The sequence below is a fragment of the Pleurodeles waltl genome, chromosome 6, assembly GCF_031143425.1.
Source record: "Pleurodeles waltl isolate 20211129_DDA chromosome 6, aPleWal1.hap1.20221129, whole genome shotgun sequence".
Classification (NCBI taxonomy): Eukaryota; Metazoa; Chordata; class Amphibia; order Caudata; family Salamandridae; genus Pleurodeles; species Pleurodeles waltl.
Window position 1 is genome coordinate 957,664,845 of NC_090445.1, and position 22,096 is coordinate 957,686,940.

The 22,096-nt window shown below is 40.5% G+C and overlaps 1 protein-coding gene across 6 annotated transcripts in view; it reads right to left on the bottom strand.

Moving 5' to 3' along the window:
* Positions 1–22,096, bottom strand: part of LOC138300428 (heparan sulfate glucosamine 3-O-sulfotransferase 1-like) — a 734,894-nt gene that overhangs the window by 376,789 nt on the left and 336,009 nt on the right. For all 6 annotated transcript variants that reach the window (XR_011204937.1, XR_011204935.1, XR_011204936.1 and 3 more), the window contains one exon: positions 95–241. The gene's annotated coding sequence lies outside the window, so the exon portion shown is untranslated. The remainder of the gene's footprint in view (positions 1–94; positions 242–22,096) is intronic.

Genomic DNA, 22,096 nt, shown 5'->3' on the forward strand with positions numbered 1-22,096 from the left:
TAGGATTTGCCAAGATGTTAAGCTGACATAATTTGAAGGTCCATATAAGATAATCATTAACTCTGAATCACAAATCTTCTAAGTGCATGCTTACCTTTGGATTGATCGGTCAAATTTTATTTCAGGCAAAAACATAATCACTTTCATTAAGAAGGGGCGGTACTGCTGTCTGCATCCTTCCAGTGAGATTACATTGTTTCATTCATTAGGGGAAGAAAATGATCTTGAAATATGGTGATAGCTGTGGAAACAGAACATATACCATTTAAATTATTATTTACTTTGTTTGAAAACAACATCAATAATGCCAACCACTATATTAAACATTGCAAAAGAATTTAAAAAACAGGATTTTCAGGTACAGATCACAGAAAGTACACACTTATTCCAGATGCATATAGTGAATTAAACAGGATTTTATTCCTAACTCTAAGGCAGGAATAAGAATTACATGGTGTACAGCCCAGTCAATGCAGAGCATGAGCATGGGGTATGGGAGTAAACTGCACATGCTTGAGACAACTATGTACTTTGTCTTTAAATTGTTTTTTCGTTTATTGGGACAAAAGCTGTTTTGGAGAAGTTTACCAAAGTAGATTAAAGAGTCTGGTGAAGCACATCATGAAGGAGGGATACACTTGGCTCTCCAGAAAATTATGAAAAATAGGACAGAATGGTGTATATTGCTTTACAAATGCGAAATAAATTGTTAACATTCCATGCTTTTTGAAGGGGAAGAAATTCAATATTCTTAAATTTCAGCCAACTCATTTAATGTCCCAGGGATGCATGAGTTACACTCTCTTCATGAAAACGTTGAATGAATTCTAGAATACAGGTGTGTTTCTCAGCGACAGTTGCACTTCATTTCAGTTTTCCACTTTCCATGGTAGATTCTCAATTATAAGTTTATGCCTGAAAGTATGTGCAAGGTAAAACAACATTATTTATTTCCCAATATCCTCAAGGGGAAACTGGATTCCTACCATAATTTAAATTTTTAAATCAATATTTCAATTACTGGGGGGCGTGGTTTGGTGCCGTAGGAGGATGGCTGCCTTCACTGGACCTCTGTGACCGCGACGGAGGCACAGAGGGCCGGCTCGTTTATCCTGAATAATTTTTATACTGCTGAAGAGAGGAAAAGTTAGGGGAGTATGCCTGGACAGCATTATTACCCTTGAAAAGTAAAGTAAATTGAAGTAAAAGGTATTTTTGAAGCCTTTTTCAATGACTTACATCGTCTGAGGAATTTATTGCTACCGCCATTTAGTTTTTTACTTTTCACCTCATAATTTTGTTTTTTGCTCTATTTATCGCAGTCTGAGAGGTTTTTTTTTTGCACTTTTTGGTTTGAAGGTGTCTATCTATGCTCTTGCTGGAAGCTATTGTCCAATAGACAAAGAGGGGTAAGAGTGGTACAAGTAATCATACCCAACCTGAGAGTTGGGTGAATTATTTTACTAAACTTTATGCTACACCGTGTAATCTTCCAACCTACGAATCAGATTCTCCGCTGTTGGTTAGAATGAGCTATTCCCCAGAGGAACCTGGATTGGATACCTGTATTCTTGAAGATCCAATTATTTTTACTCTACAGGAAACTATAGCAGCAATTAATTCACTAAAATCTGTTAAAGTGCCAAGTCCAGATAAGATTCCGGGGGATTTATATAAATCTGAACCAATAATATGGTCCTGGTATATAAATTTGATTTTGAATAAAATCACAGTGGGGGGGCAATTCCGAGTACTTGGAAAAGGGGCTGAAATATTTCTATTTATAAAAAGGGCGATGTGAGCTCCCCAGCCAATTACAGACCTATTAGCCTTCTTGATAATTTACAGAGATTTTTTTGCCATAAAGCTTTTGGAAAGGCTATAAAATTGGGTACAAGATTCTCAGGTGCTATCCCCATTACAGGCGGGTTTTCGCCCAAAAACCTGTACGCTAGATCAGGTCTTATATTGGAAATATGTAGTCCTTGCCAAGCAAAATCTATATGTTTTTTTTGTGGACCTTTGATCTGCCTTCGATATGGTCCCTAGAGTAAAACTATGGGAAGTGTTACAGAGAATGGGTACTCCCATTAATATAATTAATCTACTACAATGACTACATGAAAATATATATGCTCAGGTGAGATGGGGTAATCAGGGAGAGTTAACAGAACATATTCCCATCCATAGGGGGGTTCTCCATGGATGTGTCTTGGCTCCAACCTTATTTACCTTATTTATAAATGAGGTGGTACAAATCTTGTCTTCTTGTCAGAATGCTGCCCCCTCTCTGAATGCGCAGAAAGTCCCAACCCTACTCTTTGCAGATGATTCTCTATTCATCTCCAAGACCCCAATGGGTCTCCAGATTCTTGTTGATAGGTTTAAATCATACTGTGGAGATTATGGCCTGGAACTGAATGTCAGTAAAACCAAATTAATGGTGTTCAGTCCAGGATCAGTTAGGGGATGCACCATCACTTTAGAGGGACACCTTTAAATAAAGTGAGCTCAATAGATTACCTGGGAGTGAGGATATCAAATAACTTACATTGGGAGGGCCAGCTTAGCAAAAGTGAGGGCTTCTCCAGCACAGGGCGGGCGCTATCCTGCGTTTTTACAAAAGTTCTGTATCAAAAGCCGTATCTCCGGCTATTAAAATCTATCTGGCAAAGGTGCAGGGTGCGGCCACCTATGGTGCCGAGATGTGGGGGTTCTACAACAGCAAAAGACTGTCTGTGGGTGAAAATAATTTTGCCAGGACTCTACTTGCGTGCCCTGGTAGCACACCCCTGATCCCGACGTTTCTGGATCTTGGGTTTAATCGTGTTGCTGATCTGATAGCTCTAAGACCCCTACTCTTTTGGGTAAGGATTTGGACTACCCCTGAGCTTGTTACATATAGGGACTCCCGTCATGATTTACTACAAAGACCGAATGTAGTTTCTATTCCTTGGTTTCGACATGTGTCAAAATGGTTTCGTACCTTGGGGTTGGAAAGCTACTAGGAGAATCCACAGAATTTAGGGAAAAATCATAAATTGATTTTGAAAGCAGCTTACTGGTCCTATATACGAAATGATCTTCTTTGTTGTACATCATATCGTCCCCTGACTAATCAATTCCTTGACTTCAAGTGGTATCCCCAGCATGAACTTTATTTAGACCTGATATCTGACCTACTGGGGAAGAGTTTGTACGCTCATTTTTGTTTTGAGTGTTTACCATTGCTGTCTTTAACAGGCAGTCGGGGATCGTTTCCAACATCTGATTTACGCCCTGCCTGTTGTGACAGTACTGAATCTGTTGAACATTTTATGTTTTTTGCCTGGCATATTCTATTCCCCGGTCGAAGTGGATTCGTACAACTTGCTGAAATTTGGGTCTAAGTCAATGTCGTACTGCCCTAAGTATCTTGAAAAGTGATACTTCAACCCTTTTAATCTCTGCGGTTAGCAAGTTCCCCGTGGCTGCCTGGCATATACAAACTCGTTATTTTAAAAGATCTTAAAATGCTTTGCAAATAAGTATGTTATAGATATGAAGTGGGAGGTTTTATATTTTATTGTAATATTTAAATGTTTTTTAATAATGTCCGTGTTTTAACCTTTCTATGAGTCTAAATTGTTTTATGATTGCTTTGATGGTTATGTTGACCGCATAAAGCTTGTTTACTACTACTACTACTATGCTCTTTATTCATTGTATTTTCCTTTTTGGAAGATTTGGTCCAGCTTTAGGAGAATTTTGGAATACTCTCTTTTCTCAGATGAACCTCAATTCATAAAATATATGCTTTACTATATATTGAGCAGAATTATTCATTTTTGCTTATGGGTAGATCTAGGAACCTTCAATTGACTAGCAACAAAATACAGAGCAATAAAAGTTCTGAAAATATTTATTTGTCAAACTAATTTGCTCCTTTATCAAATATGGAGAATGCCGGGGCTACTACTCTTGATGCTACACTCTCAGTGCCTGTTTCTCCCCCTACTGTTATTAATAAAGTATCGTCCAAGCTTCCAGTAATGGTTTCAATGTCCACGATTAAGAGAGCTAAAAAGGATTCTCAATCTCCTCTTAAAGTTGTTGATACCATTTCTATGGAGTTACTCCTTGAGGAAATAAGAGCGCCTAAACCCTATATGGAGGATACAAATAAACAATTACAAATATTAGACGACAAATGGTCTCTTGTGGAGTCTCTCGTGTGGAACAAAGAGTGGAAGTGCTTGAGGAATCAGTGGAGGTTATTCAATCTCTGCAATCCGAAGTTACTATGTTAAAAAAGCATGCAGAGGATATAGAAAATCGGAACCATAGGAATAATCTACGCGTCTATGGTTTACCTGAAGGAATTGAAGGCTCAGATTCTGTATCTTTCTTTTAAGCATTTCTGCCCAAGATTCTGGACCTGCCTATGTCTCCTGTTTTGAATATACAAAGAGCTTGGTCATCCCTCACATTTGGCTTTGACGTCAAAGAAACCAAGAGGAATAATACTTTATTTTTTGGAGTATATAGACTTGCTAAAGGTTCTCAGAGCAGCAAAAGCTAAAGGTCAGATCACGTGGTCAGGTTCCAATCTTTTTTTTGCTCAGGATTATGCTAAATCGACAGCGGACAAACAAAATAAATTTATAGATATGTGTCTGGCATTAATGTCACTTAATGCTCGGTATGGTCTCTTTCATCCATGTTTGTTCAAGGTGACCTACAATAATAAGACCACAACATATGAAGATCCAGTATTACTTCAGCGATTTATTGAGTCCTGTAGAGGTGAAACAATGGGCACTTCCAAAGTATCAGAGACTTGAATATTGTATTGCTTTCCGTTTTACTATTATGCTCTTATTTAATGGATATGCCCATTATTGGTTTCTGTAATATTAAATGTGTTCAATTATCTACGGTTTTCAATGTTTCCTATGTTCCTCTCTTTTTAGATCATCATGCATTTACGTACCCGTCTTTTGTGGTAGCAAACTATGGGGGTCATTACGACCCTGGCGGAAGGCGTAGAACCGGCGGAAAGACCGCCAACAGGCTGGCGGTCTTTTTTTCCGTATTATGACCAAGGCGGTTACCGCCATGGTCATCCGCCGGCTCTCCGTTCCGCCCGCCAGGGAGGAGATGACCGCCGGCCTGGAGACCTGGGTCTCCAGCCCGGCGTCCGTCACTATACCACCAGCGGTATTTGGACCCGGCTTATCGCTGCGGTTTTCCAGCGGTCTGAACCGCCATGAAAACCATGACGTTAAGCACTATCAGTGCCAGGGAATTCCTTCCCTGGCACTGATAGGGGTCGGCCCCACCCCCCACTCCCACCCCGACTCCCTCCCCTACACCCCCTACCACCCCCCAAAGGTGACAGGGCCCCCCTCCCCACCCCGACCCCCAACATCACTGCACCCATACCCACACGACACGCATGCAGGCACCACCTACATACTTACATACTTACACGCACACACGCCGACATACATGCCTACATCCACACACACAGTCATACACGCACACCCACATTCACACATACACGCATACATCCATACAGACATACCTGCAGGCATACACACACTCACACACCCCCTCTACATACACAGACGCACACCCCCATGCACCCACACAAGACACAACACCCCCCCACCCCCCTCCCCTCACGGACGATCATCTTACCTGGTCCGACGATCCTCCGGGAGGGGACGGGAGCCATGGGGGCAGCTCCGCCGACACCACACCGCCAACAGAACACCACCACGGTGACTCACAGGTCGTGATTCGCTGGGCGGTGTTCTGTTGGCGTGGCGGTGGAGGTGGAGCAACCTCCACTTCCCCGCCTCCCGCCAGTATGGCTGTTGGCAGCTCTCCGTCGGAACAAGGATGGAGAGCAGCCAACGGTCATAATACGCCGAGCGGAAGAACGCCACCACTGGCGGTCTTCAGCATGGCGGTACCTCGGCGGTCTTGCAAAAAGACCGCCGAGGTCGTAATGACCCCCTATGTGGCCGGGTCCCTCTTCCCTTCGTATCTGCGTTCAGAGTGAAGGTTGCGTCGCCTTCCCTTTGTGGTTTCATCACCCTCATGTTGTTTTTGTCTTATTGGTATGTTTTTATTACTCGTTATGTGTTGTTTCTGTAGTTTCCATGTTTTATTCTTTATTTTGTTCTGTTTGTTTTCTTTCACTTCATCTCTTCTGCTCTTACTATTTTTTCCTCCTTTTCTTTTCTTCTTTCTATTTTCTCATGCTCATAGTTCTATTTTTCTTTTTCTGTACACCAAATGTTCTCTTTTGGTTCAATTTCTTCATATTAATACATGGTTTATATTCATTAATTTCATGTTCATATAACATTTTCTATATATTAAATGACAATTAGATTTATTTCATGGATTTCTTTCATGGAAAATTAAAGGTTTGGGACCCCCAATAAAGCATAAAAGAATTTTAACACATATTTTAAAATTGAAAGCTGATATTGCTCTGTTGCAAGAGACTCACCTAACAGGTGATGAGGTAGCTAAACTTAAAATACAATGGGTAGGTCATGTTTTTGAATCTCCGGGTATGGGGAAAAGAAATGGGGTTACTAAACTGTGTCATAAGGCTTTGAACATTACTGATTTCTCTCAAGATTCTGATGAGCAGGGTAGATGGGTTATAGTTTCAATGAATATTTATAAAGTACCTCTAACTATATTTAATATTTATGTGCCAACCTAACCTGATAAATCCTTTTGGAATTAAATATTAGCTAAGTTAATGACTCTTTCAGATGAATATTTGATTTTTGGAGGTGATTGGCCGCCTTTCTTGATCGCAAATCCAATTCTAGATTTGTTCCATCCACCATCATAGTTTACCTCCATGATTCAACAAAAAGCATTAATGGATGTTTGGAGATTGTGTAACCCCACATTACAGGAATTTTCCTTTTCTTTCCCAGTACATTCTTCCCAATCGAGGATTGATTATCTGTTTGTCTCACAATCTCTTGTACAACATGTTTTGGTTCACAGATTGGTTCCATATTAATCTCGGATCATGCTCCTGTGAGCATAGACCTTGATCTTATTGCACATAATCAGCCAAGTAATAGATGGAGATTTAATAATTCATTACTTCTTAATAGTAATTTTGCTCAGCTTTTTGAGAAGTTTGTCACACAGTTACTTGTAGAAAATGATACACCCTCAGTTATCGGTTCACATTATCTGGGAAACATTCAAAGCGGCCTGTAGGGATTTTATTATATCTTATGTTGCCAACAAAAAGAAAACAGATAATAAAAAATTACTTAATTTAATGAATCGCATTAAACAATTAGAAAATCTTTACTACTCTTCCAAATCTACAAGTTGTCTCAATGACTTACTTCAAGCTAAATTTACCTTCAACAAAAATTTGACTGATATTGCTAATTCTTATCTTCTTAAGTCTAGTGCTAAGTATTATGGGGGCCAGTATAAATCAGGAAACTTTTAGCAAATTATCTTAAAATCAAAAAACATAGAACAAAGATAGAATCTATTTATAACTCCTCCAATCTTTGATTACATAGGAACAAAGAAATTTTGGATGAATTTGTTCATTTCTTCACACAATTGTATACTCCTGATTCTGTTCCCGTTCAGGATCCTATTGATCAATACTTGTCTACCATTAATCCACCTGTACTTCACTCTTCTGATTTTTCTGAGCGTGATAATGATATTTGTATTGATGACATTCTTAGTGCACTAAAGCTTATTAAAAAAGGTAAAGCCCCAGGCCCTGATGGCTTTACTATTGATTTTTTTTTTCTTTTTTCTAAATTATTGTTTCCAAGATTATTTAAGCTTTTTACTCATTTTGTTGAAGCAAAATCCTCGTGTGTGTCTTTTCAAGAAGCCTTAATAGTTCTTATACCAAAAGACAATAAAGATCCAAAGTTTTGTAAGAATTATAGACCTATATCTCTTGTAAATTTGGATTATAGAATTTTTGCTAAAATTATTGCCATGCATTTGGAATTGATTCTACCTAAGTTGATTGGTAAAGAGCAGTCTAGTTTTATTAAAGGACGCTTATTATCAGACAACACACGCCTATTTTTTAATATTTTTAGTAAGTCTGTGGCGTATAAATTTCTCTATTTGCAATAGCTCTAGAAGCTGAAAAAGCTTTTGATCGGGTTAATTGGTCTTTTATTTTTTCAACACTTTGCTGGTTTGGCTTCAAAGATAAATTCATAAATGTAATTTTGTTATTGTATTCCTCTCCTAAAGCAGCTATTTTTCTAAATGGTCTTATTTCTCCATCGTTCTCACTCCATAGAGGAGTTTGTCAGGGTTGTCCGTTGTCACCGCTTTTGTTTGTTCTTGCCTTGGAACCTTTTTTTATTGAAACTTAGAGCTAATCCAAATTTGCATGGTTTCCAATATGGGAAAAGACAGATAAAATATTTGGCTTATGCAGACGACATCTTACTTTTATATTAAATCTGAAATCTTCAATTCCTTCTTCTCTACCCGAAGTACAGAATTTTGCTTCCATTTCAGGGTATAAGTAAAACGGAGACTAGTGTGAAATACATCCACTAAATAAATTCTGTTTTCCTGAGGATTTTAAATCCTCACATTTTCATTGGAATAATGATAAAATTAAATATCTAGGTCTGTGGTTTTAACCCTCTTTTAAAGATACAATTTCTTGTAATTTTTTGCAATTATTTTCTGTTCTTGATTCTCTTATTTCTAAATGGAACCCTTTATTTTTATCCTGGTGGGGTAGATTAGATTATGTATTTTAAAAAGCTGAATTCTATTGTAATTAAATTCTTATGGAATAATAAGAAACCCAGAATGTCTCTTCAAAAGTTAATGAGACCTAAATGCAGCAGAGGGGTTAATTTTCCGAATCTCTGCTCTTATCATATGGCTTTTTCTCTTAATCAAGCTTCTTTTTTATTGAAGGATGATGATTCTATTTTTTTACCCTTATGGGCTGACGTTGAAAAATCTTTCTTGTTCCCTTTACATTTCTGGAAATTTTGACTCTGTCAAATAAACCAACTTCTATCTCCCTTCCGATTTTGAACAATTCTTGTCGAATTTTACAGCCTGCTTTTGCTTCATACAACGATGATAAGGTGCAGTTTCTAAATTCATCAATTTGTTACAATAAACTCATTAAGTTGAATAATAGAACCATCTATTGGACATCGTGGCATTTGAAGGGGTTAAGATGGGTACATCAATTATTTGAAAATGATTCCCCGTCTTTCTTTTGTACAGGCGCAACATCTTTTTTCATTTCCATCCTCTTTTCATAAAAAATATGACGCTCTAATGCACGTTATACTTTATATGAATCTTTTCCAGTTGAGCAAACACCTTCAGTCCGTCCTCTTCCAATTAAGAATTTGTTATTAAAATCTGCATCAGCTTCTTGTCTTCATCAAACTATTACAGCTCTTCCTGAAGATTGACTTAAGTCGGCAATAGAAATGCAGTGGAAGAAGGATTTGGATATTTCACTTTCACCTTCTTTGCGGAATAGAGTGTGGATTAAAATACGGAAATCCTCTAGAGCAGCTAATGCAATTCAAATTTTATTTTTTATATATAATAGGTTATTAATTAAACCTTCTTTTTTACACAAAATAAATTCTAACCTTCCGTCCTCCTGTTGGCCCTGTAATGCGCCGGTCTCCGGACTTAAAAACTTGCTTTTTGAATGTCCATATACATTTCAATTTTGGGTTAAAGTATGGAGTCAAATTAGTACTATTTTTAAAACTCAAATTCCTATGAGCTTTGCCAACATATTTCTAGGTAGCCTTGCAGCTGACTGGTCTTGTTTTCCAAACAATTCTATTGTAATATTGGATTTATTGTTGGATGTTGCTTTTCAACAAATTACGAAAAATTGGAAGGATTCGTCTCAATTATCCTGTCAAGCTTGGTTGTATGGTGTGTGTTATTATCATAGGCTGGATAGAGCTTATGTCTCCCCCGTATCCCTTGCTATTAAAAGAGACATGTTATGATTGCCTATTACAAATTACATAAACTCTTTGGCCTATGCTTTGTGAAATCATTTTCCTAGAAATTAGGAGGTCTCTAAACCACCATGAATTGTTGTTTTTCTCCCTATCTTAATGTACCTACTAATCTTTAACTATCTCTTATAATATGTTTAATACATGCATATATACTTCGGTTTTAAAATATTAATATATTGAAAGCGTTTCTTCTACTTTGCGTTTTCTCAGGAAATTAAACTGTTGTTATATTAATTCATTCCTATTATAAAATGAATTTATATTTTTTGTATATTGTATGATTTTTCAATAAAGTTTCTCCTTAAAACGTAAAAAATATTGCAGTTACTGCATCTGAAGGATGATCCCTTCAAGAACTGCCAACATTTTGCTTTAAAGTATAGCTACTAGCTAAGACAAGTAAATAATTTTTTGGCCTCTTATTTTAGGAAAACACCTTACTGCACTTTAATTTTGGTAAATTAAGTGCATGTTTGCATTTTCCTAGATTCATTAATGCACTTATTTGCTTTTATACTAATGCTGCTTTGCATTCAACAATATACTTAAGATACTTCTTTCTCACTGAATTAAAGCGCTTAACACACATACATTTTGGTTGGCAATATAAACGAGCGTAAAACAATCCAAGTACACCTTTCAAACAAGCAGATCTACAAGGATTAAGTATCAAAGAGGAATATCCATTAATCACTTAAGAATATGCTCCCAACATTGTAGCAATCAAAGATTATTTAGGTTAACAATGCATAGCATTAAATGTGAAATAAAAAGCAACCCAGTTTGGGTGTTTCGGTGTTAATGAAGTTGCAGTATTCTTAGAAGGGTCCTTAAAGGTGTTTTTGCTTTGGACAGTCAAAGGCATAAATTAAATAGAATCTGTCATTCATAAAGATTATGCTATACAACACATATGATACTCCACCTAAATAACATCTGACCACAATATTGTGGTCAAAATACGACTACAAAATAAAGTAAACAAAATACAGAAGGAAAGGTTATTATTTTGTTTTTTTACAATATAAAAATGTTAATTATTGTTTATTAAAATAGTGTGTTTTTATTGTGTTTATTTCATTGTTTATGTAATTGTGCTTATTTTAAATTATTTCTCAAAAATAATATAGCAATGCATACTTTTGTGTCATGTTTAGTTTATTGGGGATTGGGTGGATAGTGTTTTCCTTCTTAATTAGTCATTTTTTCTTGTGAGGCTTGCTGGATATTTGTAGCTGTATTGTTTTAATTTTCTCTCTCTCTCTCTCTCTCTATATATATATATATATATATATATATATAGATATATATAGATATATATACATAAAGCCTACTGGCAGTTGCCAGTAGGTATAGTTCGATAGTTAGGACCGTGTTTCAATAGTAACGAATATGCTACAGTGTCGCAAATTTGTGGCAAATATTTAACAAAAAACACAAGCCCAGTCTCCCAATCTTGTTTTAATAAAACCCCAGTGTGGGCCAGGTCCTGGGGGCATGTAAAAAACTAAAAGAGATTACAAGGGGACTGCAACCTCCCTTGGGCTTCAATTCAATAGTCAGTGGGGGGGGTGCATGGCCCTGGCACCCTGGGGAAACCACCTCTCTGGGGCAAAATGACTTAATAAAAATAGGGGGGTCCTGTGAACTGCCCCACAACCCCAGGGACCCCAACTTCCCTGGGACAATTTCTAACAATAAAAGGAGGGCCACACGTACCCCCCATCTCCGTGAGGACCACTACCTCCCCCGAGCTGAAATAAAGAAGATAGGGAGTCTGTTGCACCTCCCTGGGGCAAATTCAAATGCAGGAGCCATACATGGCCCTGGGGACCGCCACAACCCAGGGCCCACTCCTGCAATGTCCCATGGTGCTCCCACCAAGTCACAGCAAACACTCCGGTTCCAGCAAGTGAGAGCTGTCAAATAAGCTCTTGCTTGCTGGTAGCGGAGATTTCCTCTGTTTCCCTTACCACAGACATGCAGACAGAGAAACAGAGGAAACAATTGCTCTCGCAGACAGGGAGTTGCATGCTTAGCAGCTCCCTGTCTATGACAGCAATGCCTGCTCCCGCAGGAGCTGGAGAGCCGGCTGGGACCGTGGGGGCCTTCAGGTTTCCCCCACTGTCCCCAGCGATGGCAACAGAGTGCTTTGGGAGGCACCCATGTGAAAGGGCCAGGCATCGGGGGATGGGGTCCCTGATGCCGAGATTGGCCCATGGAGGTGGACAACGCACCCCCCCTCCACACTAGACTTTCAACCAACGTTGTAGCACTTACTAACTAACCAGTAGTGCTCCATTTGAATATACATTTTGTGCAAAACTGTGGGCTCTTGTTGTATAAATTAGCAGGTGAGCTTCCACTCTGCCCATTATGCTCATTTCACACAAATTAAATCTCATCAGGAAACGCTTACAAATATAAACGCAGCAGGTACCCCAGTTGAAGCTCCAATTCTGGAAAGGACAAATGATCCCAATTCCTGGGCTTGGCTAAGGCAAAGCTTGAAAAGTGATCTCAAATCCTTTGTGGAGGAGAATGTGTCTTTAATCTATTGGAGCACAATCATACACTCTCACACATAAACCCTCTCACACCCTGACAGACACTCTCAGACCCAAAGACATCCTCTGACACTCATTCACACCGAGAGAGACAGGCTCAGCTGCCAACTCCTGCAGAGCATGGCCAAAGGGGTTGGGTGGTTAGGGGAGTTGGCTGCAGGGACTGGCCACAGGCAAAGGCTGTGTGTGGCCCAGGGTTGGGTGGTTATAGGGGGTGGGCCTCAGGGCCTGGCCACCGGCCAGGCCCTACAGCCAACCCCTATCACACAGGGCCAAAGGCTTTGCATGGCAGTGGTTGGATTAACTTATAGTAATGAAAAAATGAAGGTTACAGGGACGTTATAGTTAGGGTCTGAATTTACTCGCACAAAACCAGAGAAATTCTGAAGTTATGGTTAGTGTTAATTCAAGTAACTATAACTCGCAGCCTGAGGTAACTATATCTCTCACCCTCACCATGCATTGCTAATTATCCCAGATATTACAGCACTCATGGAACTTTTATCACATCAATAAAAATGAAACATTAGAAGTCAAATTATTTCAGAAACAAACTGTGCATGCTGGGGGGCGAGTTATAGTTACCATAGGCCGCTTGTTATAGTTACTTGATATAACTAACTATAATTGCTGAATTTCTCTGGTTTTGTGTGAGTAAAGTCAGACCCTAACTATAACATCCCTGTAACCTTTGTTTTTTTAAAGTGAATATTAATATACGTGTGTGTATGTATGTGTATATATAGAGAGAGAGCGAGAGAGAGAGAAATAGAGATATAGAGATATACATATAATAATATAATACACAGCAAATAGAATACATCTTACTCTATACAAATTTTCTTTGCATGCTCTCTGGCTCACAAAATAAAACTAAGCACAACAAGCTAACCAAAAACCATATTCCTCGTGCACTCTTGTGCAACAACATGGAAAAGTGGCCTAGCAGTGAGCTACATAAACTACTATAGAGAGGACAAGATAATTACCCACTAGAAAAATAAACAAGCACAATTTTTATAACAACAATGGTTGGCTTTCATTCAATGTGGGCTTCCTATCTAGCACTATCCTACGAAAGGTATCTAAGACACCCCAAAAATACATTTTAGACTATGTATGTAAAGTTTTGGAATTCCTACATGAACAACTAAAAGACACATTTATGGTCACATTATTATGTGAACCAATAAAAAAAATACATAGCAAGTACAATGATTAAAAAGAAAGATAGCACATTAAATCTGATTCTCACTCCGTAGTTACAGTGAGAATTCCCAGAGAGAGGGATTCCTCTGATTTTTGCTCCCTAATATCTTTCCAATTGTTTGACATGGCACTGCAAAACTTTCCAGACCTATAGCATTTTCTACATTTTCTGATGATGTAAATTATTGTGGTGAATCGTTAAGGGGTGCAAAAATAAAAGGGGGTGGCGGGGTGCAAAAATAAAAGGGGGTGGCGAAAAGTGTGTTTTTCCGCCAATGCATTTTCCATACACTATTGTATTTGAGGTAGCACAGAAATGGCTGAATGGATTTCATGACATTTGGTAGGATTATGCATTATGCTGCACAGATGATCCTTTTTGGGTACTTCAGGTAAGTATGGTAAGCATTTTCAAAGTTATAAGGCATTTAAGCTTAGTGATATCTGTGACCGTGGTACTTTTGCACAAGTCATTATCTGATTGGCTAATTACTGCCTTTTTCAAAAGTTTAATCTGCCATGTTGTCTTAAGGTCACTTTGCCACAGTGTTCTGCCTTTAGGGTCTTAGATATAGGTAAGTATTAGGTTTTATATGTTCCCTACCTATTACCACTTTAGTAAAGTGGTAGTAGGTAGGGAAAAATAATTATACGTTTCTATATATTTAATAGTATGTTACTGTATAACCCTCCACTGGACTCTACTCCACTATGTGCAACTCTACTCTATGCTATTCCACTGTACGCCACTCCATTTTATGCTATTCTACAGTATGCCACCCCACTGTATAACACTCCACTCTACATTTTCCACTGTATGCCACTTCACTGTTCGCTACCCTAATATAGGCCCCTCCATTGTATGGGTCTCCACTGTACACCACGCCATTCTACGCTATTCCACTGGACTTCACTCCAATGTATGCCATTTCACTGTATGCTATTACACTCTACCCCACTCCACTGTATGCTACTACATTCTACACCACTCCACTGTATGCTACTCCACTATGGACTATTCCACTGTATGTCATTCCACTCTACGCCACTCCATTGTATGCCACTCCACTCTATGCCACTCCATTCTAAGTTAGTCCACTAGATGCCACTCCACTCCATGCTATTCGCCACTCCAGGCTATGCCACACCACTGTATGTCATTCCATGCTATGCCATTCCACTCAATGCTACTCCACTGCAGACAACTCTATGCTATTCAACTGTATGCCACTTGACTCTGAGCTATTACACTGTACACAACTTCAATCTTCACCACTGTACTGTATGTTATTCCACTTTACCCCACTCCACTACAAGCCACTCTGTTCTTCGCTATTCCATTGGACATCACCCCACTGTATGCTACTCCATTGTATGCTATGACACTTTACCCCACTGTACACCACTCCAGTCCACACTGTTCCACTGCATGCCACTCCACTGTACGCTACAACATTATACGCTGTTACTCTCAATACCACTCACCAATACTCCACCGCACTCAACTGTACACCAATCCAGTCTACGCTAACCTTCACTATATGTTATTCTTTTTTACACTATTCCACTGCATGACACTCCACTATATGCTACTCCACTCTATGCCACTTGTGTGCTCTCTTCCACTCTATATAACTCCACTCTACAAAATTCTACTACACTTTGACACTCTACTAGATTCTACTCCAATGTATCCCCATACAATCCACGGTCCATATTTATACTTGACTCTCCATCCATACACTCTATTGCACAATACTCCACTCCTGCTCCTCGAGTACCTAATTTCCCCAGCTTTAGGAGCTAATGAGTAAGCTGAAGGTGCATCAGATTTTACATTGCCTGGCTCGCCTCTAAACTCGGGCCTCCTCCTGTTGGTAGCTCGCGTGGAGGGTGTCAATAGGGGGATGAGAGGGTACCTCCTTTTTAGAGCCTGACACTGCCCTTCTTACTGGCTTCATAGAATTCCCTCCCCTCCAGGTGTCCAAGATCTTGGTGTGTGTGGGGAATGTCTCCAGTCACCAGCAGGTTCTGGCTCTGCCACCGACGCCCCTGAAGCAAACCCCTGCAGCCACCTGAACCCTCTGCACAGTTCCTGGGCTGCCTCAACCACGGTACTCCTGCTACTGCCCACTTTTCCCCGTGATTTAGTGTTACCACTCCCCTGCATCTTCCTACGGTCAAGACCCCCCCACATGCCAAGAAATAATTCACAAAGCCCCACAAGGTAAGCAGAGCTAGCTCACAACTCTCTGCTGCATGTTAGGTATCCGCAAAAACAACAGAAGATGGACGGAATGCAGAGCAAATCAAATATTCTGTGACTGGGGGAGAATGTTTTATTTGCTCTGCATTCCGTCCATCTTCTGTTGTTTTTTCATTTGTCGCCCCAAGTGGGAAGGGTATGCCCAGACATGGCTTGTTATGCCACCAGATTCAAGCTAGCCTGGCTGGTGAAGGGTGATACCCTGAAACTGGTCCCAGGATGCTTGTTCCTGGTTCAGGGAGGACCTGGCCTGGCAGTTCGGGCTGGACTGCTCCCATGGGGAACAGAGTCAAGACTGATTTGCATATGGCTGGATCCAACCTGGAATGGCATGGCAAGCAAAAAACCTGATGGATTAAACCCAGATCTGTGACTGGGGGAGAATGTTTGCTTTGCTTTGCATTCTGTCCATCTTCTGTTGTTTTTGCATTTGTCGCCCCAAGTGCGAAGGGTATGCCCAGACGTGGGTCCTGTGCTTGCTATGCCCCCAGATTCAAGCTAGCCTGGCTGATAAAGGGTGAAACCCTGAAACCAGTTCCAGGATGCTTGTTTCTGCTCCAGGGAGGACCTGGCCTGGCCGTTCGAGCTGGACTGTTCCCATGAGGAACAGGGTCAAGACTGATATGCATACGGCTGGGTCTAAACTGGGGTGGCATGGTGAGCAAAAGAACGATGGATTAAACCCAGATCTGTGACTGGGGGTGAATGTTTGATTGGTTCCGCATTCCGTCCATCATTTGTGTTTTGCTTTGCATGTTAGGTATCCAGCACAGAAGTACCTTGGATCTCATGGCCAGCAAGCCAGCTGGCTGCCATGTTTCTCCAACCTCAATCCAACATACATATTAGGAGGTGTGCCACCATCTTGTTTAGGTAGAGCAAGGAATCCAATGTTCCTTTTAGGATTGCCCAAATGTAATTGTTGTCACCAACTCCCTATTATAACAAGGTCAACATGTTTCAAATTCCCCTTTTATGTGATAACCTCAGGACCAAGAGAGGTTTCTGGACCAAAGGTGGTTTAGAACTATTTTTTCAATCAAAGGACTTTATTTCCCCTATAGCTCAAAACTGCATTCAGTACTTCAAATTAGTCTTGGGCTTTTTCATTCATCTCCTTGCGTTAGTACCCAACTTTAGTTTGCAGCCAACATCTTTGAACATTGCCGTGTGGCACCACCATGTGAAATGTTCTTTTTCAATTTTATACTGTTGCCTCTACGATTGTGTGCAGCCTTTTCCAGCGTCACATTTGCTTCTTGCATAATTTTTCTCTCAATATAGAGTTTTATCATCTGCTATTAAGCTGGCTGTCTTAAAAGCAGTAAGACCACGTTGGGGCTGTCACACAATAAGAGAGAACACAGCCATCTTAGTATATTGGTATGAAACATTCACCTTTCCCTGTTTTATCTGACAAACTGGCATTGGAGAGGTTGGGTATTGACTCCTCACTGTGTCAAAGAGGCACAGCTAAATTAAGGGGCAGAACCAGAATTACCCCTTCATTAAGATATTTTTTTAATGTCCAAGACAAAAGCGCTAGAGAGGAACGGGAGGAGAGGGGGTGCACTTGAGCACTAATCAACCGGAAGTAACTAAAATAGCATCTGATCTGGAAATGATAGCACCAACTCCAAAAGAGAATAGGCACTTAGAGCTCTTTAACAAGTCTCAGCCCCTAAATCTGGACCTCCTGGAAACTAGGATGAGGGGTCTCAGAGTTTTCACAAGGAGACTACATGAGGAGAGAAGATGCTTGATCACACAAATATAGCTTCTCTCATATTGGCACTGACAGAGGAGGTTAAAAGTAAGTTTGCAACCTCAGAGAAGAATCAGGCTAAAATCCAACATGCATGTGACAGCCTGGAGTGTAAAATTACGAACCTTACAGAGAAACTTTGCTCTATGGACGCTTTCTTGGAGGCACTTAGCAAGGAGGTAGATGTAAATTATAAAGTGATCAAGAGCATGAGGTCAGGAGAGAAAGAATTAAGGGAGAAGCTCGAGTCATTAGAAAACAACTCTAGAAGAAACATGTTCTAGAGGGTGCAGAGGGAGGGAACTTGTAACAGTTTATAGCTACCTTAATTAAGGAGTGTATACTCTCACTAGATTTAGGCCATTTTGAGCTAGATATATAGAGACTATATTGGGATACCTTGAACAGAATCCCCAACATGGAGAAACCAAGGAAGATAACCATTAACTTACTCATTAAAAGAACAGATCCTTACAGAAGCCTTAAAAGCCATTACTTTACCAGAGATGACATAACCTTTCGCATCAGATCAGACATTTCTAGGATGACTCAGGACAGGCAGTGGGAGCTGGGGAAACATATGCAGGAACTTAGTTCCCTAGGCTACAGTTCAAATGAAATTCCCAGCCACCCTGAGGATAATGGTGAATAATAAGATGCACAATATTAAAGTCCCAGCAGAGGTTGACAACCTAATACAGCAACTAAGTTCTAAATAAGAGTAGGCCCTGGAGAGCTAGGGCTCAAGGGTACAAAGAGTTATCTGCAATTAAATGTTTGTAGGGTTCCCCATGAGGACAATTTGTCACAGAAGTAAAGGCTCTTCTTGTGGTTTGTAAGCACATGGTGGGGAGCATGTGGGAAAATTTTTTGAAAACAAAGTATAAAGTCCTCATCCTTGACAATAGTGGTGTGGGTGTTATGGAAAAATGTAATGACATTTCCAAGTAATAACTTAAATCTTAGGGTCCTAACATGGAATGTCAATGGGCTCAGAGTAGCGGGCAGGAGGAGAAGGATAATGGAGTTCTTAAAAAATCTGATAATGATATTATAATTCTTCAGGAAACACACTTGCTTTGAGAAGAATGGGACAAAATACACAAGGGCCAAAAATTGATTGATCATTTAACCTGTACAAACCAGGGGTGTAATATGAAAGAGGTAGCTATTGTATTGAAAAACTCAGCGAAGGAGAGTATAATAGATTCTCGCCCGATCCGAGAAGAATATAGGTGATAGCAAATGTTAAAACTCATACAATGACCGTTTCTATGATGGGCTACTATGGCCTAAATATTACTGACCCGAAATCCTTGCACAAGCTTTATTGCCACTTAGCTGGCAGCAAAAATCCTATTATGATCGGGGAGATTTTAACATATTGTTAAACCCCAGTTCGGATAAATCCACAATCAGGCCAGTAATAAACTCCCCCAAGATGAGGGCTTGTGTCTATCATATGATGAAGGATGTGGGTCTAGTTGACACCTTGAGGCAGAGGGGAGGCCAGAACAGGGGTTTTACTTGCTAAAATAAAAATGTGGTCATGCCTCCCCAATAGACTTTTTACTGCTAGATGTTGAGTTAGCCTCTAAAGTAAATTCAATTATTCAACGACAGGAACACTTATATGACCATTCTGCAGTGAAATTAGAACTTATAACAGACAAGTGTGCAACGGCATTCAGGGACACGCTGGACAGAACCACTATAGGACTCCTCAGTTATTAGCCAACTAAAAAGAGACGCAACTGAGTTTTTTGAGGTAAAATTAGATTCTGCTCCTTTACACCTTGAGGCTCATTCCGAGTTTTTGCCAAAGTCCCGTGTCGGGATGACCGCCTATGCGGCCGTCCCTCCACGGGCCCTATTACGAGTTTCCCGCTGGGCCGGCAGGCGGAAACAGCGTTTCCGCCCGTCAGTCCAGCAAGAAACTCACCATAACATTGACGCCGGTGACAATGTTGAGGTGCGTCGGCTGTGATAGAACCCGTTGCGCTTTTCACTACCCATATTATGGGCCAAGTGCATGGGCCCCCATGGGGCCCCCTACACCCCCTTTCCGCCAGCCTTTGCATGGTTGTCCGACCGGCATGCAAAGGCTGGCGGAAAGGGGACTTGTAATCCAGTTGGCAGCGCTACTTTCAGCACTGCCCTTGCAGATTATGACTGCCAAGACCGCCAGTCTGTCGACTGGGGGCAACCTGCCGGTGTCAGCGGTCGGACCATGGTGGCTCCACAATGGTCGTAATGTGGCGGTCGAAAAGCCACTATGGCAGCAGTCCGACCACCACTGTGAGCATGGCGGTCTAAGGACTGCAACACTCTTAATGAGGGCCATTGTCTTGGACACTTTTAAGGCCTTCTTAAAAGGGATGCTCTCTAATTGTGCCATTTATAAAAGCAGGAAGATCAAGCAGACAATTGGGGAATTAGAATGGAGAATATACGGCCTTCAAAAAGACCAAGCCAGGTGTCTAGAACAACAGGTACAAACAGATTTGGTCAACAAAATTAAGGATGCAAGGATGGAATTGTCTGAATATTTAGAAGCAAAGATACAAAGAAGACAGCAGTCTAGTAAGCTGGCACACCATGAATATAGTGAAGGGTGTGGAAAACGTCTGGCATAGAAGACAAGGGCAGATAATTCAAAGAGTATAGTCAAGGAGATACTCGAGAAAGTGTCTGTGGAATGTTGCTTAGACAACACAGATATAAAACAGGATTTTGTTATTTTTTTCCAGGACTTGTATTCAAATGACTTGATGGCCTCAGAAGACCAAATAGTTGCCTACCTTATTAAGGACCCTCTCAAAGTATTATAGTCCGACTTAAGAAGGAAATTAAATCAAGAAATAAGGGTCGGTGAGGTTGAAGGTATACTCAGAGGATTACAGAGGAGGAAGGCACCTGGGCCCAACAATTTTCCTTATGAGGTCTACAGTATTTTGAGTGTGGAACTCACTATCCTTTCTAACCAGATTATTCAATGAACTATATGGGGGAGGCCGTGCTCAACCAAGATAATGGGATGAGGCCACAATTATATTAATTGTAAAACCAAATAAAGATCCCAAAAAGTTTGAATCTTATAGACCAATATCCTGGTTGAATAGCGACTATAAGATCTTCACACAAATATTGGCAAAACGAGTGGAGAAGTTGGTCGGGGAACTCATACATGAGGATCATAAGGGTTTTATGAAGGGTAGAAGCTTTACGAACTAACCCATGATTTAGTGAGCATAATCAATGCAAAATCAGTTCAAATCTCCCTCTTACTATTACGACCTTCGATGCAGATAAGACCTTCTGTATCAATTCATCAAGCTGAATGGTCTTTGGGAAAATTTTGTTAGAACGGTCAAGTTCATTTATAAGGCTCCAATGGCAAGACTTTTAGTAAATGGTAACTTAACAAAGCAGGTTCTGTGAGAAGGTAGCCTCTTTCTAGCCTTGTTACCCCCACTTTTGGCCTGTTTGTGAGTGTATGTCAGGGTGTTTGTCACTGTCTCACTGGGATCCTGATAGCCAGGCCTCAGTGCTCATAGTGAAAACACTATGTTTTCAGTATGTTTGTTATGTGGCACTGGGATCCTGCTGGTCAGGACCCCAGTGCTCATAGGTTTGTGGCCTATATGTATGTGTCACTGGGACCCTGTCACACAGGGCCCCAGTGCTCATAGGTGTGCATGTATATGTTCCCTGTGTGGTGCCTAACTGTCTCACTGAGGCTCTGCTAACCAGAACCTCAGTGGTTATGCTCTCTCATTACTTTCAAATTGTCACTAACAGGCTAGTGACCAATTTTACCAATTTACATTGGCTTACTGGAACACCCTTATAATTCCCTAGTATATGGTACTGAGGTACCCAGGGTATTGGGGTTCCAGGAGATCCCGATGGGCTGCAGCATTTCTTTTGCCACCCATAGGGAGCTCTGACAATTCTTACACAGGCCTGCCACTGCAGCCTGAGTGAAATAACGTCCACGTTATTTCACAGCCCTTTTTCACTGCACTTAAGTAACTTATAAGTCACCTATATGTCTAACCTTTACCTGGTAAAGGTTAGGTGCAAAGTTACTTAGTGTGAGGGCACCCTGGCACTAGCCAAGGTGCCCCCACATTGTTCAGAGCCAATTCCCTGAACTTTGTGAGTGCGGGGACACCATTACACGCGTGCACTACATATAGGTCACTACCTATATGTAGCTTCACCATGGTAACTCCGA